Raw genomic sequence first — 19,214 nt, 5'->3', positions numbered from 1 at the left:
TTTATATATTTAATAGTCCAGTTTGTATCATTATATTTTTCTTATATTATACAATATGTATATTTTTTGACTTAATTACATTTAAATAATAGTAAATTAAGATTTTAAGAGTGTTAGCATCTACGTCTTATATTGACGTTTTGCACCGGTTTACCTAACCACAGATGTCACTCACGACAGCCCAGGTAGGAGGTTGCAACTAGCATTAGTCCATGTATCAGGTACGGGTTATAGTTGCTAATGGGTAAACTTCTGAGCTTCATGCAATTTATTAGTTGTACTAGGCACACCGCCATTTCAAACACGTACTACAAACGCAATGTTGCTGCGACTGAGACCTGGTAAATCCTATAGAAAACGGCGGTTTTTTACTATGTCTTGTATGAAATTATTGTGTTTTTAATAGCATATTCACAAACTTAAAAATAGCAAAAATATATGTTTAAAGCTTTTAGAAATATATTTCTTTTCAATGAAACATTCGATAAAAATATATATATATATTTTAAATTATATATCAAAAAAATGACTATGAATATGATGAATACTCATTATACCTACTTATAACTTTCTCAAAAAATCGATAATATAAAATGATGTTAATTCTGAGTTAAAAATAATTCCATTTTAATATCAAGATTCTCACTTTAATATAACGCTGAGAGCACGAGCTTTCGCTTGCAGCTTTTCCGCATTTTGGAACAAGTGGAAGCCCGTCCGCTGAAAGCTCGTTTCTCTCTCTCGTTGTGTGCCTGTTCCACCCACTTTCCAGATTCGACAGTCAGTATGCAAGGAATCGCCGACATGTATACACCTACCAACGAAATTTTTAACGAATCTATAAAATTTTTTGTGTAAAGTGAAAAATTTAGTGATCAAGATGATTTATAACATTAAACTGTTGAACGGATAATTTATTACGTTATTTCTAAAGTAAAGGTAAATTTCATATTTATATTTTATATTAGAATGGTTGGTTATTTTATATAATATACCAATTATTATTACATTTAAATATTTTACATTATAATTTATTTGATTATAAATATTTTTTAAAATTAAGTTTTAAAATATAATTATAAATTCCTAAAATAAAATTATGTTATCTATTTATTTTTTCAAATTATTCTATTTTTATTTAGGGTACATATATTTGTAAATATTAAAGTAATCTAATTAATTTATATTAATATATATTATAAACATAACAATATTATAAATTAGTTAAATTTTTACAGATATCTTTTTTAACTGATATACATATTTGTATATATTTTTTTTTTTATTAAATATTTTGGCAAATATCGATTAAAATAAATCTGTGACATTAATTATTAGTATTAAAAACATTATATTGAAAAAAAGTTACATATCCCCACTACGTATTAAAATTAAAGTTTTAACAAAAATTTGACATAAATAATAATCTCTGTGGGTTGTTATTTACTTTATATATTAATACCCAATATTTGACCCTTTATTGATCTTTTTTAACATGAGATCGGTAATTTTTTTAGTCAATAGTAATCATGAGCTTAAAGTGTAAGTATTTTCTAGAATACACTGAAAATATTTATTTATAAACATGTGTTTTATTATAATATAATTATGGTTAAATAACTGGTATAAGCCATTTAATTTTAAACGACGTAATACGTATATGGTTACATAATATATATAAATATATTTTCTTTTGAAGAATTTAATCAGAATCCGTAATCAAAAGCATGTAATGCTTGATTTAATTTCCACCCTGAATCGCTTACATTATTCTGCTTTCTGAGAACATTCATGTAAACCAAATCATAACCATATTGGTGATTAATAATGTAAAATTTTTAATACGTGAACACGTTCGTGGTTAAATAATTCATACATAAAGGACTGATCTGAGCGAATTAAAGTTTTACACATACTTACTGTATAATTCATCTCAATTGTATATTTTTAGATTTCTCTTCATTTTAAATATCCTTGTTTTTCACTTATTCATATGTAATACACATCATATAACGACGTTCTAGTTAAATTTTATCCTATATAAACACGTTTAACGGTTCGACGTTAAATTTAATTACGAACGACGCGGCTTTCACTATAACAATACACGCCTTAGTGACTCAATAACTTTGGTAGATCTATTTGGCATGTGTACAAAGTTGTTTAAAAGGCGATTTGATACACACACACAGATCGGGAAATTACCACTTATTCTAGACGATCTTAATTAATTCTTGAAACTATCCGGAAAATTACAAAATTCGAAAACTTTGACCCTATTAATTCTCCTTAAGAATAACTAAAAGCTTTTACGATACCGTACCATTTAAAGCATGTACTTATTTCATTGAAGTGTAATTAAGTTACATTTGCCGAGAGTAAAAATGATTGAAGTGACTAAATCGCAAGATTCGTTTTAAGGGAAACACATCACAAATAAAATTATGTTATATAATACAGCTGAAATAATAAAATAACATAGGAGATATTTAATTTTACCATTTGGTATGTAAAATATTCATTATATTATACATAGCGGCCAGAATTCCTGTCGATTCTGGTGAAAAACATATTGACTATAAATATAAAATCTTCGTAACGCTAAGTAAAAAATGTATACAGATTTCATTGGTATTTTTATGAATATTTGTTATAAATAGTCACTTTTATCTAAAATAAAATTACATTTGCAAACAAACATTGAAAGCTAATATTTTTCAACAATAAGTATTCCTACACATTTTTATGGTAAACATTTGCATTTTTCCATTGAAGTTGAATATAAAGCATGATTTTTTTCTTTAAGCTCTAATTTAGTGGTGTCATGTGGAGTTTCTACAATGGTACTTCACAATTTTTCTTATATATAGAGTATTGTCATTTTATTTCCCGAGAGAAATAATATATCTTTGTGTAAGATGTGTGAGTATTTTTTGTAAAGAACGGTAAATGAAATGAGCATTATGGTATTTATATTTTTTATATTTCACATATAAAATGGAATATTTTGCTTATTTGAATTTAAAAAAAAATTAAAATCTTTTTCTTGCAACAGCAAAAATAATATTTTTAAATAGCTTATTTATGTGATTAATTAGGATGATAAAGAGATTGGCAGGCAGTCTAAAAATACTCTTGTGTTAAATAACGCAGAGTTTGTTTACATTGTATGTATACACCATGAAGTGTGTATGGATTTATGACTGAAGCTAACTAGGTTATGTTCACAACAAGCGATCGTTGGGAACACATCAAACTAATTAAATAAATGTCATGTAAGAATTTAATGAACAAAAAAGAAAATGTGCCATAAGCGAACTTAATGAACAGAAATTAATGACTCTCTAAGCGAAGAACCGGGATGTTAAATCAAATTTAATACAGGGGAGAAATTCAAAGAAATATAAATTTAGACAACCTTTCAATTAAAAATGTTTTATTTGTGCTTTGTGAGCTCAAACGAGTATATGGTCTATTTCAGTATTAAATGTATCGTTAATTCATTATATGAACTTATATTTTACTGCGAAAATTTAACAAAATTATATATGTAATAAATATTTAAAAATTAACCCTTCCATACACTTTCTTAATAAAAACCTTAATAAAGTTGCGATCTTTAAGTTAAATATAGAAACGTGGCGGTATACGATGTTTACTCCACTTCAGTTCAGAATAAACAGTATATAAAATGATTTCAAGTATTAAATAATAATAGAGAAATTATTATGATATTATAATCAAATACGCCCTAATTTCATTGATTAATAATATTGAAAAATTTCACATATTTTTAACTAAATTGTTTACATCGTTGAAATAAAAATGCTTTAACAAGCACTACAGAATAATTTTGCACTTTTTTGCTACAAAGATGAGATGACTCAATTTATATGTAAAATTACACGTTCGTAAATTTTTATTAGTTTTTTTCATTAGGGTACATATTTGTTAACAAAATAAATATGTATCGTAAATAAAATCATTATCATAATTAGTTGAAACATACAATTATATTTATTAAATATATTATTATGTATGAAATATATACTTAATTCACTTTAACCTAAGTTTTATGAGCATAAAATATACTTATGAATATTAAAAATAGAATACTATAAAAGTCACAATATATTTTTAGGTAATAGAGCATGTGCAAAATATAGCAATATAGCACACTAATAATGCAAATTTTGCTTAGCTGTATTCTTAGATATAACCCAGTATTTTGACAAAATAAGAGGCTGCTTTTACACAACATATTTTTAATAATCCAATCCTACCTGAAAGATACACTCAAAACTGTACCGAACATCGTCGGGTGTGCTTCAGGGCAGCGTCTTTGGACCGATGTTGTGTTTGTTGTGTTTTATTATTATATTTAGAAAACTGGTAATAGTTTTATATTTGCGGATTATCCTAGGATTATTATTATAAAAATTCACACCTGCGTACATAATTCCCCTGGCCGTACTGTTTTTTTTTGTACTTAACTATTCTCAAATTTGTAGAATTAAATCTATGTACATATTTATTTTTTATTAAATACTTATTAAAATACTTAAATAAACATTTAATTTGCTTCGTCGATTTTTAAGTCGCTGGTAATGCATTCTGTTGTTTTGACCAATGATAAATAAGCATTAACATATAAAACAAGATGGCCGACAGTAACGTGACAACAGTTGTAAATAATTTTGCTACGCGACAATAATTTTCATTATTTTGGCACGTACGTTGTTCGATTTGATTGAATATAAATATTCGGATTGCAAATTAACTAGGTATGTTATGAATATAAAAATGAAATATATATATATAATGTGTGTAATGATTATAAGAATACATTGATTAAACTAGATAAACAATCATACAATCTTCGTAATGAAATCTTCAAATTTTGAATTCTCGTCGACGGGCTCCGAGGCTAAAATGTGAGTTTTTCCTTTTACAATTCATAAAAATTATCATTGTTTCTGATTTAATGCACATATTCGTTAGATTTGACTAAATATAATTACTTGAATTGAAAATAAACCAGGTACTTGTAATATATCTTTAGTATGTATGAGGATTGAAAGTTAATGTCGATCAAATCGCCGCTGTCGCAGTGGGAACGCTATATATATCAATTATTTTTTTTTTCATATAAATTTAAATAATTAAAAATAATTAGTTGTACTTGATTTTGTTAGAAAAAATCGTTTCGAATATCCTTATGTATTTTCCTAGATCGGTTTATATAAATGTCATACCATAACGAATTCTTATTTAGAATCGATAGCGACAAATTCTAGGATAGTCACAGATGCGGTGATCGTATTATTTTTATGCCTTATGGCATTTTGCAAAAGCCGAAAAAGATTTTGCGTAAATTGAATATTTACGACCAAAAATTTTTCACTGATATTGTATTGGTGAGTGCCCACACAAACTTTTATAATTATCAGTAGCGTAATTTTAATGGTATGACAATTTAAAAATTGCGATTATTTGCATATTTTTCGATCGCGCGCAAATATGCCGGCTGTACGTGACAGAAGCCGCCGTCCATACGTCATTCACGGCCGCCGTCGGACGGCATATGAAATTTGCGACAGTGTGGTCGCTTACTCGAAGTCGTAGATCTCGGCCGATTTCAGTTGTAGCTACGGTTCGGACAACTTCTAACAGAGTGTAGTGCAGGCTATTTTTAATTCCGATGTAGCAAAATATGTATCTACATCATTTTTTATAAATTTTTCTTCTATGCAATCATTTCTCTTATATATTCTTGTTCGTATCCTTGACCAACAACTAATCATTTATTACTACTTGTAATGCGGTCTCAGTGGAATGTTTTTATCTGAATCCCAATTGTTGTTGATATAGAATGTTTTGAGAAATAAAAAAATCCTTTAATTGTTTGATACTTCTTCAATCAATTTTTCTATTCAAGATAACATGTTAATTGGTCTTATTTTTTTAATCTTTTTACTATTTTTTATTTTACCAATATTCAAATTATCAGGTATTTACTTAGATTACTTGCCAGTATGTTGAGGTGAGTAAAAACTCACCCTAACTAAATGGGTTTAATATATGTGAGCTATATTTTAAAATGTATTAAAATTAATTATAAAAATACATGAACTTTTAATATAAAAAATAAAGATAATGATTTAATAAATAGGGAAAAAAACTTTGATGTAGTCTAAGTTTTATTAGTATATATTGTACTAACTCACATAAAAAACATGATTATTGCAAAAGGAAATTATTAAAACAGAAATTAACTTGTCTTATGAAATTGCTCATATATAGAAAATATATTATATTCATATTTAAAAATTGTTCAGTAATAGTTATCTTGAAACTTATCTGTCATTGTTTTCGAGTCTTTATTCGATGCTCGATAAATTATTATAGGATATTTTTCACGACAAGATAACACGTTTTTGTGAAAAAGTGATCGAAGCATAACATATTGATGTACATACGTTGACGATTGATTGACTCTCTCGTAAAAATAAGCGTTTGCTTTTAAACTTAAGCGATATTCACTCACCAATGAAATTCACCCGATTAAACAAATTGCGAATATTCTCACCCATTGAACTGCTTGGGCCAATTACGGAATCAAATATGTTATTACAATTTACGATTTAATTAGTCAACGTGAACCAAAGAGAGTAAATTGCCTTCTCATGAAAAAAGTTATCGTAGAAAGGGTATTTGAAGAATAATAAATATATATATTTTAACAATAACTTTTAGCTTTTATTCGCTTTATGTATGCAAAATACCCTTAATACGTTATTTATACAATACCAGATGTTGAAAATTGTCCTTTAATTCTTTAATGGCATCTGAATTAACAGCCTGCCTAATTACTAAGCACTCATACTTTCGCCGGATTCTGAGAACTCTCGTAATTTCCATTTACACAAATATTGGGCGGGCGATAAGGTTTTGTATATTATTTAATTAAATCAATTGATATTTCAAGATTGAGTTAAATTTTATTAAATTAAATTGCCCAGTTTATGCTTTCTAACGATTTAAAGTGCTTTGAAATTCTTACAATTTTATCCAAATTGTTTTTAAGCAATTTTATTGGATTTGATCAAATAATTCAAATATGCTAATAACCGGGTTGATTTTTCAGTAATTCAAGAACAACATTAGATATTATTATATTAATTTATTTATTCCCTAATACATTAAATAAATTAAGAGTTATATGTTTTTTAATTACGGTAATTAAATCGCATAAAACAAACCACTTGATAAGCAAACAGCTAATCTTTACACAAACAGAGCGATAAAATTAGATTATTTACACAATTTATATTTTCATATATATATTAAATATTTTTGATAAAAAATATATAAATATTATTGCCTATATATAAAACCAAAAGTGTGAGCTTTTATTATTGTGTTTTGATACGAATTTAATAATTGTCTCGTAATTATTTATGAATAAAGCAATAATTTAATAAATAATTTCAAGAGTTAACCGCAAACTTTATCAAACTCCTACGTGAGTAATGGAAGCGATATGTTGCATCCACAAAATGCAACATCTGTTACCTCTACAATACATTAATTTGTAATCGCATTATATATTGCGTACAATGTGATCTTCATTCCAATTAGGTGTATTATATTTGTAATTTATTCTAAATTATATTTTTATTGATATTTGCATTACATATATATCACGATTTAGGTGATAACATAAAAACACAAGCAACAATTTATATTGTTGAATATTCATGGTTATTTTTTATTATCTTTAAAAAAAAAATTTAATTATCTTTGTTTGATGTACGTTAATTAAATATTCTCGGCAAATGAACAACGAAATTCCTTAATTCATAAAGAAAATACACTTTCGTAGATGACTGTTTGGTAATTAAAATACAATATAAATGTACAGGCTTTGTGTTTATTGGTATCAACATGTTTTTTGTTATAAAAATAGGAAAAATCAATTTATAATTAAAATTATCCGATGATATAAAATCTCAGTATACCATAAAGACTATTTGTATATTTATTATATATATAAATAGCGCATCAGTTAATATAAAGAGTTTTTACAATAGTTTATCTCAGAAAAATAATATATACTACGATATAATAATGATAAATCCTTTTATATATTTTTACAATAAAAAAGGATTTATTATTTTTTAATAATCAATCAAAAAATAAGAAAAAATATGATATCAATATTTTACCATTAAAAAATAAACTTGACTATATCTAAATAATAAAACCCTATAGAAAAAGCAGTGTATTTATTAAAATCATTATAATATAATATTTTTGTTGTATATATGTATGTTCATACATACATACATACACAAAAAAGAGTTTACATATTATTATAAATACATTTTTATTGTTGAATTGATGAATAACAATTTTATTTAATATTTTATTACTTTAATGGTGCTAATGTATAACTTAAAGTGCGCATAATAAACGTTTTATAACTTTGACCATAAAGTGTACATTCGGTTCAAAGTATTCAATTTCAACGATATTTTTGTCTGGTAATACTTTTCAGCAAAGGATCGTAGCCGTGTCTCTGTAAGAGAGACTTGAAAGAATAATAAATATTTGTAACAGCCACAGAGAGAATGCATTCCTCGAATATTTCCACAATGGTTGCAAATCTAAGCAGTCACGAAAATAATTTTCAGATGTAGGTTAAGATAAAGCCATAAAAATATGGAAAGCATACCCATGTTTATTTTTAAAATGAATATACCGTTCATTTTATTTCATTACTTACGAATACTAAAGCAGCTTTATCTCTTCTCGCAGACGAACTCGAATATAAATACATATTTTATTAAAAGTATTTGCTTTCGGCGCCGATTTCCTGGTACGACCGTAAAAAGCTGCGAAGTAATGCTTTAAAGTGTTTGAACGGAAAATAGAAATGGCATAATAGAACCACTAAATGTTTATATTTAGATATAAAACTATTTAGTACATAAGCGTCATGGTTACGTTATATGTCCTCTATTATATATATATTTCGTAGAGGGATTAAATCAAAGCCAATTCACGGTCAAAGTCAGCCCTTTTCAACCCAATTCATTAATGCTTCGACAAAAAGAAACGTCTTTTTGCCAATACAACCCACAATCGTGATTGCAGCTATCTGATATGGGAAAGTATTGATCGTAAATCGAAAATTCAGGGGTGGACTGGCAAATTACCTCATTTTGGGTGTGGTGATTGCAAGAATGCGATCATTAGGGTGGCCCAACTCGTTTATTATTATATGTGTAGTTAATCATATTTAACTCAAATAAAATAAAGCTAATGGTAAATTAATAAATGTGAGTATATATACTTACTGATGGGTAAATGGATTATACGAGATAGGGTTTAATCTCTTTTGCTTCGGAACAAAGACCCCGATCTCTCAATTTAAGCTTAATTTCTAACGCACCAAAGCCGATATAGAATATTAACAATCGAAAATGAACACATGTAAGACAATTGCTTCACAAGTTGCGTAGTTTAGAGAGTCATTAACGATCGAAGTTTGAAAACCGATCGTTCAATGTTTATTTGCTCGTTCAACGCGAGATTTATGACTTTCCAAATCGCATATATCACGTTTATTGACATTTTTGAACGAGTTTCTTGAAAAAAATATTACGCGAGTTTGAAACAAATAGTAAATTATATTTACTATAAACAAGCTATATATATATATATAATACTTTTCGTTACATAATATATAAAATAATGAGTCATCTAGACTTTAATTAGCATTTTAACACTATAAATCCTGTTATTAAACGTTTGTCATGAACGAGGTTTTATGACAGAATCTTTGATTTGTGAATTAAGGAAACGCAATTTGTCCTATTTATGGTGGTATTACGTCTCATATCTTTTATCGCAAAGTTACCTTCTGAACCCGGGAATATTGCGAATGTAATAATATTTTTTGGAAATCGTCAAATTTTAGTACACTTTTGTGGGATTTAACATTATATCATCACCGAATTTAGTCTAATAAATACTTAACTATTATGAAAATTAACAACTATTAATTATTTATTTTTATAAAGTCTTTAAACATTGTTACTCGGTTACTACTTTATATGTTAAGATTTGTTCTTATTGCAAACAATGAGAATCTTGCCATAAAACAGAAAGATCAATTAAAGTGAGTGATACATTCTTTGCTAGGATATAAAATATAAACGTAACATTTTATTTGAATTGTAGGTTCGCTGCTTCATCCCTCTTTATGTTGCTCATAACTTAGAGCACTAAGTATACAATATAATATAGATCTTTATAAGCAAAAACAATAAAATATGGCTTGTAATAAATAAACCAGCTTCTATCAGGTCAGTATATTAATTCATACGTAGAATCAACAGAATGTGTATGGTTTTTGTGATGATATTTCGTAGAATAATGTGTGGTTATATTTCACGTTTCCCTGTAATATTAAAGCGTGTAAAATATACATAAATATATGTATATATTTTTTTCTATTCTGAAATGCACAATTTTTTACTAAACGCTGCTTAAGATTGAGAAAGTTATATTGCAGAAATTTATGGTGGAATTAGTTTTTTTATTTGCGTTACCATCGTAGTTTGAGCAGCTGGAAATTCAGCAACACTGTAATGCAACAATTATCATCTCGCATTCTTCTAGTAATCAAAATTTGTCAATACAATGGCATTTATAAAAGTATAGAACGCTCTTTGTTTATGGTGCATTTTTAGGAATGCATTTACATAATTCGCTTGAACTGCCGATCTAAAAGTCGCACACCTGATAACATTTTTATTTATTATGCCATTAACACGTTCTGTTGCTCACTCTTACTCTCGACAGAATGATTTAGATTTTCTATGGAAATAGGCTTTCTGCATCCGTCTGCCATTTAGTGTCAGAAAGTGCCATATTGTGAATTTTCTTGATACCGTTTTTCTATGATCTCGGTGGGAGCATTTTGGCTAAGGAAACTTTTACTAAAGATCTTCGAATCACTATTTAAAGCAAGTAGAAGTTTTCTTTACATGTAAATGTCTGCGATAAATCTTTCAATATATTTGGCTTTGTTGTGAGGAACTAATTTCACTTAGATGATATGTAAGTTATTTGCGCCTTTTATGACACTTTAGTTTGCAGCATTCGTAAATCAGGATCTATGTTTTAAAATCATCTAATAACCATATATAACGACTATAACAATAACCAATCATATTAACTCTCTTTTATTAAAAAAATAAAATAGATTCTTGAGCAACCTTTATAAAATTATATTTGGTTTTTCTCTTTCTTTTAAGAGAATTGGAATACGATAAACTGAGTTCTCGCAGAAAGTTGTATTATATATCGCTAAGCATTTATTTAATCCATTGTGCTGTTAAAAATCAAACTATTCTTGAGCAATTAAAATGTTGGGCTTTGGAACGTCTTCAAAAATCACAATCGCATCCTCTTTTGATGTCCGTTAGAGCCAGGACGTTCGTACTAATCGACTCGCCTATGACTGTTACTATCCAGCTTCTTAAAACGCTGTCATTGCACATTGCTCTGTTAAATGTCCGTTACTAGGAGCTGGTCCGGTTCGTATCATCAAATTATGTTATTTTGTGATTTATTTATCTTTGTATTGTATTTTTTGAGTATTATAAAAATACTATGTACTGTTTTTTGAACGTCGTTACGCATTGGGGTAACCTGTCAGGTCACGTTGCTCTTAATTTAATTAAGATAAATAAAAAAATATATTTGTCTTTTATATAAAAAAATCAATAAATGTATTCTGCACTCTTTTTTTTAATCAATTTTATTTATGATATTGATTGCTTTTTCTAAATTATATTGTTTATTAAAATATGAAAATTTTAACAGTAATAAATCAATGTATTGTATTTGGATATTTACATTGTATAGAAAACTCACTAAAAAGTATCATTGATTGATTTTTTTTCATATGCTTAACTATAGATATCTCTTTCAAAAAACATAGTAAGAGTTTGTGTATTCGGAAGTTTGTGACCGTAATCACGAAAGGCAATAACAGTCACTTCCGGATGGTTTGGCGTGAAATATTTCCTTTTGCTTGGAGTCACAATAATGGGATAGAACCGAGTGAAAATCGTTCGGATCACGATTCGAAATTTGATGCACTTTCTTCCCGATTCGCTCTTATCAATAGATTGGAAGCTACAATTTTAATATAACTCTGGAGTTATGCTAGAAATGTTACATAAAAATATATTGGAAATATCTTTGCTGAAGATGGATTAAAAAGGATATCGAGAGCAGTGAGATTTTATGAATTTTTACAAGTAAAAAAAAAAACATTTTGATCTTGATAGTTATTTTCGCAAAGCCCCTATGAAAGCGAATAAAAAGTTTTGTTTTGGCAATTTAGACATTAACTAAAATTATGTAATAGAGTAATAACCGTCATAAATTCTCCAGCATCCGGGTGTAACTGACTTAGTTTACGGTTTAACTATATAAATTATGAAGTTTATATTAAACTGTTAAATATTTTTATCGTAAGAATATAAAAACTTTTTCAGATGAAGGTAATGCATAGTGTGATAAAAATATAAATTAAATTATGTTTTATTATAATCTGTATTTTACAAAGTTTTAAAATGATATAATATATTATATCTTCATTTAAGCATTAAAAAGTATATATTATTATCATTGAACTATTCTAACCATATTTTTGATATTTATGTGTATATTATCTTTTATATACACATACTTCTGAGTACTTTAAGCATATTATTTTTATTCACTAACTGAGAAATTGTAACAAATTAGGTGTATTATTTGCTATGAATAAAATATGTGGGAAAAGAGTTTTTATGTGTATGAATCGAAAAAAGAAAAATTAATAATAATTATCTTTGCATACAAAGTAAATTATGTCCCATTAGTGTTATTAAATTTATTTTAGAACCAATATCGTATCCGTTTAATAATCTATGTAGTATACAAGAAAACTTATAAATAAACGAATTATCTATATATTTTACTTACAGAAAATAAAATTTATTTATTAATATAATTCAGTTAGAAAGTAATAATGTAATTCGCAATAACGGTTGTTTTTGCGTTTTATATACATATGTATACCAATTTATCTGTGTCAGTGTCAAATGCGGTCTAGAATAAAGTGATGTAGCAGGTCGAGATAAGTGTGTTGTTTACGAATTCTTACAAATCCTTTTTTTATAATTCCTACTTACAGCTTTGACGAATGAAGATTACAAGTGTACCAAATTTTTAGATAAAAAATATTTTAAATATGGTATACAATTTGTTGAACAATGCATACGTGCATCAAAAAGTCTTCAAGTCGTTTCAAAGATCGCATTTCAAAGATTGTTCCAATGTGAAAGCTGCTGCTTTCTCGGGCTTTTAAGGGTCTTCTCCCTTTAAGGAAACGATTTAGTGAGGCCGTGCTCTATTTTATACAACCTTCATAATTTCAATGCGATGGTTTGGGGCGGGACAAGAATATTTGTTATTGTCTAATAAATATCTGCGTAACGGTCATTCGAAAATCGGTAAAATCAGCAACGTGATTCTATGAAAGGTATTATTTTGGATTCAGTATCTGTTTAAATGCACCGATGCTTTCTGATGTAGTTTTAGTTTTTTCATTTGTGTTTTAAAAACAAAAACAATACAATAAACGGGATTCCGTTTATTGTATTGATTTATTCGGATACGCATTCGTATGTATACTGCGGACAAGATAAAAACTTTCGTTTTTAGAAAGTCCAAAAGAAACAAATAAATCAAATAATAAATACAATAACGTGGCAAAAAGTCTTTGCGACTGATTTTGCTACAACAACTACGGGTGGTACTTACAAAGTAAAGGGTTAATTCAAGCTATGAGGACATATTATTAATCTCTGTCCCTATAATTCCCCGTGTGTATTTTTTAAGTTCGCCATCACTTAACTAATCTATAGTATTTACAGTCCTTCAGTGAGATTAAATAAGAACATCGTCTTTCACTTGAGCATGACAATGCCATAGAATCATTGAACCGCGCGTTTCAATTAGTAAAATTATGTTGTGTAGTGGTGACAATTAGTAGTACAATTAGTTTATGTTTATAGTTACGTCTTTAGAAAGATCTTGTAAACAATGTGCTAATATATAATTTTTGTGTGTTCTCATATAGAGATTTTTTTAACGATTGATTCATCAAGCACTACTTTAGATAACGATTTCTAATGAATAATTATGTAGAATAATGGAATAAGTACAACAGTTAGAGTATTATTGTATTTTATAAAAAATAATGCAGAATTGATTGTTTCGCGTGATTGAAATAATTTTGTTGTTAAATAAATTCCGTTAAGTTAAAAAGTATTACCCTAACGGCTAAATTTAAACAGCAACATTAATCAAATGTGTAATTACTGTTCTTGATTAAACTTATATACAAATACATGAATCTAAATACAAATAGCATATATTAAATAAGTAACTAACACTTTACCAAGTATAATATGTACATGTAATAGATATTCTCTTTACATAACTTCAAAGCAGTGTATTAAAGCAAGGAATTTGTTTATGTGCGTAGCAAGGGTCAAATAACGTTCAATGTTTTTTGGTAAATTCGTTTATATCGTATTTATTGTAAAAAAACGGATCTAAAAATTCCATAGTTTCGTTTAACACGAGTTCCTTTTTTGTTTTAATTTTAGACTTTAAATTAAAAATAATTTATTTATTATTTCAACAAAATTTTTATAAACTTAGATAATTTTTTAATTAAATTCATATTTTATAAATAGGTATATGTTGAAAAGGGTTGTAATATCTCTTTCCAGTATCGTATTCTATACAAACAAAAACATTTCAGAAAATGTTTGATATTACTTTTTATTTCTTTTCATATACAAAGCTTGTTTTCATACACTTTCCAAGATTACCAAGAGATGATAAAATGTTTAAAAAAAATTAATAAAACAATAATTTAATCTCTTTATAGGATTTCAACTAAATTTTTAACCACTCGGTGTAAACACATAAAAACACATATTTTAGCCAGCGTCGGGTAATTTATGGTCATAAATAAAAGCATTCGCACTCGATCTGGCGTAGTCACCTCAACGTGTATTATGTATAACCTTCTGCCTAGGATTTTGTCAGCAAAATTTCTGCGGCAAATTCAGGGTATATGAAGGGCTTAACACTGTCACATTTGTGTGTGTGTGGATGTGCGCATGTGTCATTTTATACCTTTTTACAACCAACGAAGGTTATAAAGCAGCTCGATCGTAAAAGAAATATGTCACAATGAAGACGTCGAACGCACGTGACAATTTGCATTTTCGCGTGTTTTCTTAAATTGCATTTCGAAAAATCTCACGTAGCAGCTGGATTCAGAATCAATGCTAGTTTATACTATTTTTACCGACAGTCACGTATCCGGTTTTTATTTCAGGTCCTCGGTTACGTACTAAGAAAATTTGCATACATTAAAATATCATAGGTTAAAGTTTAGACCGTGAACTTTTTACGAGTTGACAAGGTATTTAAGATAAGAAGGAAAAATAACCTTCTACATTTTAAATGTTAATTTTCGAAATATAATATTTATAAATTAAAACATATGTTTCCACATTTAAAGCTAACCTAGCTTATCGAGGTGAGGGTTGGATTATTATAAATTATTTATTGAACACGTTAGTATGTACAAAAGTAAAGGTACAAGATTAGTAAATAAAAAAATATTTTTTTATTATTTTATTGACAATCCTGCATTGAGTAGAGAACTCAATCTTGAGACAGAATTGTAATCACAGGATGTTGGGATTGCAATTTGATTTCATTCTGGAATCACCAAATTGCATTTTTATATACATACATTTAAATATAATATGTGTACTATATAAAATTGTTATTGTGTCAAGTAACTGCTGTTTAAAATTCCTTTGTTAAATTGATAATTTCGTTCTGTTTTCGAAGAATGTTTTTCGCCTTCCGCTCAGTCGCTTCCTTTTTCATGTTCTTGGTCTTCAGTACTGACCATCAAAGAAACTGAGCACTCAGATCTTAAATACGGATTTAATAAATTAAAGACAGGACGTTCTTCTGGACCTGATTTAATTCCCGATTTTATTTTGAAGGATTGCGAAGTCAGTCTCGCTGCTCCTCTAAAATGTATTTATGATCTGATTCTCAAGACATCATCATTTCCTGACCTATGGAAATGCACAAAAGTCACCCCTATTCATAAAAAGGGTGACAAATTATATATAAAGAATTATAGACCAGTAGCAGTGTTGTCAGCTCCTGCTAAATTATTTGAAATAATAATTCATAAATATCTCTACAATCACTTTCAGCAAGTTTTATTAGACCAACAGCACGGGTTTCGTCCTGCCCGTTCCACTGTTACTAACCTTCTGTCGTTCACCAAAACGGTGACAACTTCTCTCGATGCGGGAATTCAAGTAGACGATGTGTATACAGATTTTGAGAAAGCCTTTGACAAAGTTTGTGATAGGTTATTATTAAAAAAATTGTCGAACCTCGGTGACTCGGATAATTTAACTCGGTTATTCTCGAGTTACTTAAGCAATCGTAGACAGTTTGTAACCTATGGTGGCCGATTGTCGAAAGAATATTTTACCTCTTCGGGGGTTCCTCAAGGATCCAATCTGGGCCCTCTGCTTTTTGTGTTATTTATTAATGACATAAATACAGCAATTACAAATTCAAGTTTTCTTCTGTACGCAGATGATTTAAAATTATATTAATGCATTCGATCTGTTGTGGACTCCTTCTCTCTACAAAGTGATTTAGACTCTCTGTGGAGATGAGCTTCCATTAACCATCTGCCCTTTAGTCTCGGAAAGTGCCATACTGTGTCATTTTCTCGATCCCATTCGCCATCAGCTTATTTCTACCATCTCAGTGGTAACATTTTGACTAGGGAAACTTCCACTAAAGATCTCGGAATCACTTTCGAGAGAAAATGGAGGTTTTATCTACACATATACGACGTCTGTGATAAATATTCCAAGATGCTCGGCTTTGTTATGAGGAATGCCTTTCACTTTGACGATCCGTATGTTATTCGCATCCTTTATGACACCTTAGTTCGTAGCATTCTTGAATCGGGATCTTTAATTTGGAATCCCCGAATAGCCAAATATTCCCTTTTAGTGAAAAAAATTCAAAAAAGGTATTTAAGATACCTTTACAAAATTATATTCAGCGCCTTTTTTTTAGGAGCGTTGGGATATGATTCACTGAGTTCTCGCAGAAAGTTGTATGTCGCTAAGCATTTTTTCAAATTACTAAAAGGCACTGTCGACAATCCAGCTATTCTCGAGGAATTCAAGTTTTGGGCTCCAGAACATTTTTGAGAATCGCGATCACGTCCTCTTTTGATGGCCGTTAGGGCTAGGACGTCCGCACTTGCCGACTCGCCTTTAGCTGTGGCCATCCGGCTCCTTAATACGCTGGCATTACATATTGACCTGTTTAATGTTAGCTACGAGGAGCTGATCCAGTTTGTATCATTTAATTTTGATATTTTATAATTTTTTTGTTATGTTTATTATTTTTAAGTATTGTTCTATTTATGTATATATACGTTTTTTTTTTTGTTTTGTAAATTTAAAATTTGTTTTCGACCATCGTGGCGCATTGGGGTAACCTGTTAGGCCACGATGGTCTTAATTTATTCTAAAAAAAAAGATAAGAATTCAGGAGAATATGGGTTAGAAGACTAAAGAGATTCTAACGTGTGGAGTTTTAAGTGGTTTTAAAATTTGAAGCGTATTTTGCTTATGTTCTTTAGTTATTCTTTCAATTAAAGTATTACTTAATATAGGATATGATAATCCTCATAAATTAAATTGGGATTTATCAGTTAAATCTGTTTGTTTTCATTTCTCTATATGTTTTTTAAGATATTAATTCATTTTGTTTTTATTTTTGCTTTGTGCAGATAATTTCTGAAATGTGACTCTTGAAATTGCATCGGCTAAGCTCAAGTTAAGCCCTTCGACAGCTAATTTAAAAGGTTTTGAAACTACTATTATTTTTGCAATATTCATTGAATCAGAATTGTTTATATACTTTATTTTATAAATATAAATCCTTCCAGAATATTATTAGTACTATTTCTGTGATCTTTTAAATATTTTCCTTATATTGATCTATTAAATTTCGGATACAAAAAATTATTCTGTTTCTCTAATAAAAATCCCTCTTCTTCAAATGAATCATAGCCATCAGTGATGTGACTTTTTAGAGCATGATTTCGAGAGTTGAACTAAAATATTTATGTAAAGGACATGAAATCAATAAGCGATGCACAATTGGTGTAAGTTTTAACGCGTACCATGACATTTTTACTATATCTAATGAAGTACTGTGCTTTTCAGGCGTTTTTTTTAGTAATTTTATACTAGCATCGAACATTTAAATTTGTATAAAGACCAACTTGATTATTTTTGGCAAAAAATCAATCCCGAAATTTTCGAAAGAAAAATTAACAGACGCTAAAAATTAAATAAATATTAATAAGAAGAGCTGAAGGAATTCCTTTTATATTTGTAGTATTTTGTATACATTTGAACTGATTAAATATTAGTTCTATTTTGGTTACAATAAGTCTCAACATATTAGTTTATTCTGAGCTTTATACATACTTGAAATGTTGTCATAAACAGCTACGTAACAGACGACAAAAGAGATTTAAATAAATTGTTTCCAGGTAAGAGATTTTAGCGTTAAACAAAAATATGTTAACGGTATATAACTACTTTATTTAGATATGTATTAAATGGTTTTTAAAATAAAAATATGATGTTTGTACAGCAACATAGAAATTTTGACATAATTGCAAGAATTCTCTTTTGTTTGGGCTTAAGAGAACACTATGAAAAACACATTTAATTAAACGACGCCTGACCAAGATTTCCGCAGCAGAAGGAAAAGGAATTCGTAACGAAGTTAAAATAAAAGACTAGCTCTCGAAAAAGTATCTCTGCTGTAATTTTCACCGCCTTAATTACTGCACTAATTTAATCTTACAATTACTGAATTGCCCCTCCTTGGTGCAATCGTCCGAAAGTTTTTCATTTCCAGTCTTTTCATGCGATTAAATAATCTTGCCAGCTTTTTCATCAATCGATTATATATCAAATATCCCGAAG

At 28.3% G+C, this 19,214-nt stretch overlaps 1 protein-coding gene across 1 annotated transcript in view; it reads left to right on the top strand.

The window, feature by feature from the left end:
• The first annotated feature begins 783 nt into the window (after window positions 1–783).
• The window catches only part of LOC148227437 (uncharacterized), a 61,491-nt gene continuing 43,060 nt past the window's right edge, over window positions 784–19,214 (top strand). Inside the window, exon 1 of the mRNA XM_088201579.1 lies at window positions 784–939. The gene's annotated coding sequence lies outside the window, so the exon portion shown is untranslated. The remainder of the gene's footprint in view (window positions 940–19,214) is intronic.

The sequence above is a fragment of the Plectrocnemia conspersa genome, unplaced genomic scaffold (genome assembly GCF_051122295.1).
Source record: "Plectrocnemia conspersa isolate PC_06_02 unplaced genomic scaffold, ASM5112229v1 ptg000013l, whole genome shotgun sequence".
Lineage (NCBI taxonomy): Eukaryota > Metazoa > Arthropoda > Insecta > Trichoptera > Polycentropodidae > Plectrocnemia > Plectrocnemia conspersa.
This window is presented reverse-complemented; position numbering and strand designations above follow the sequence as displayed.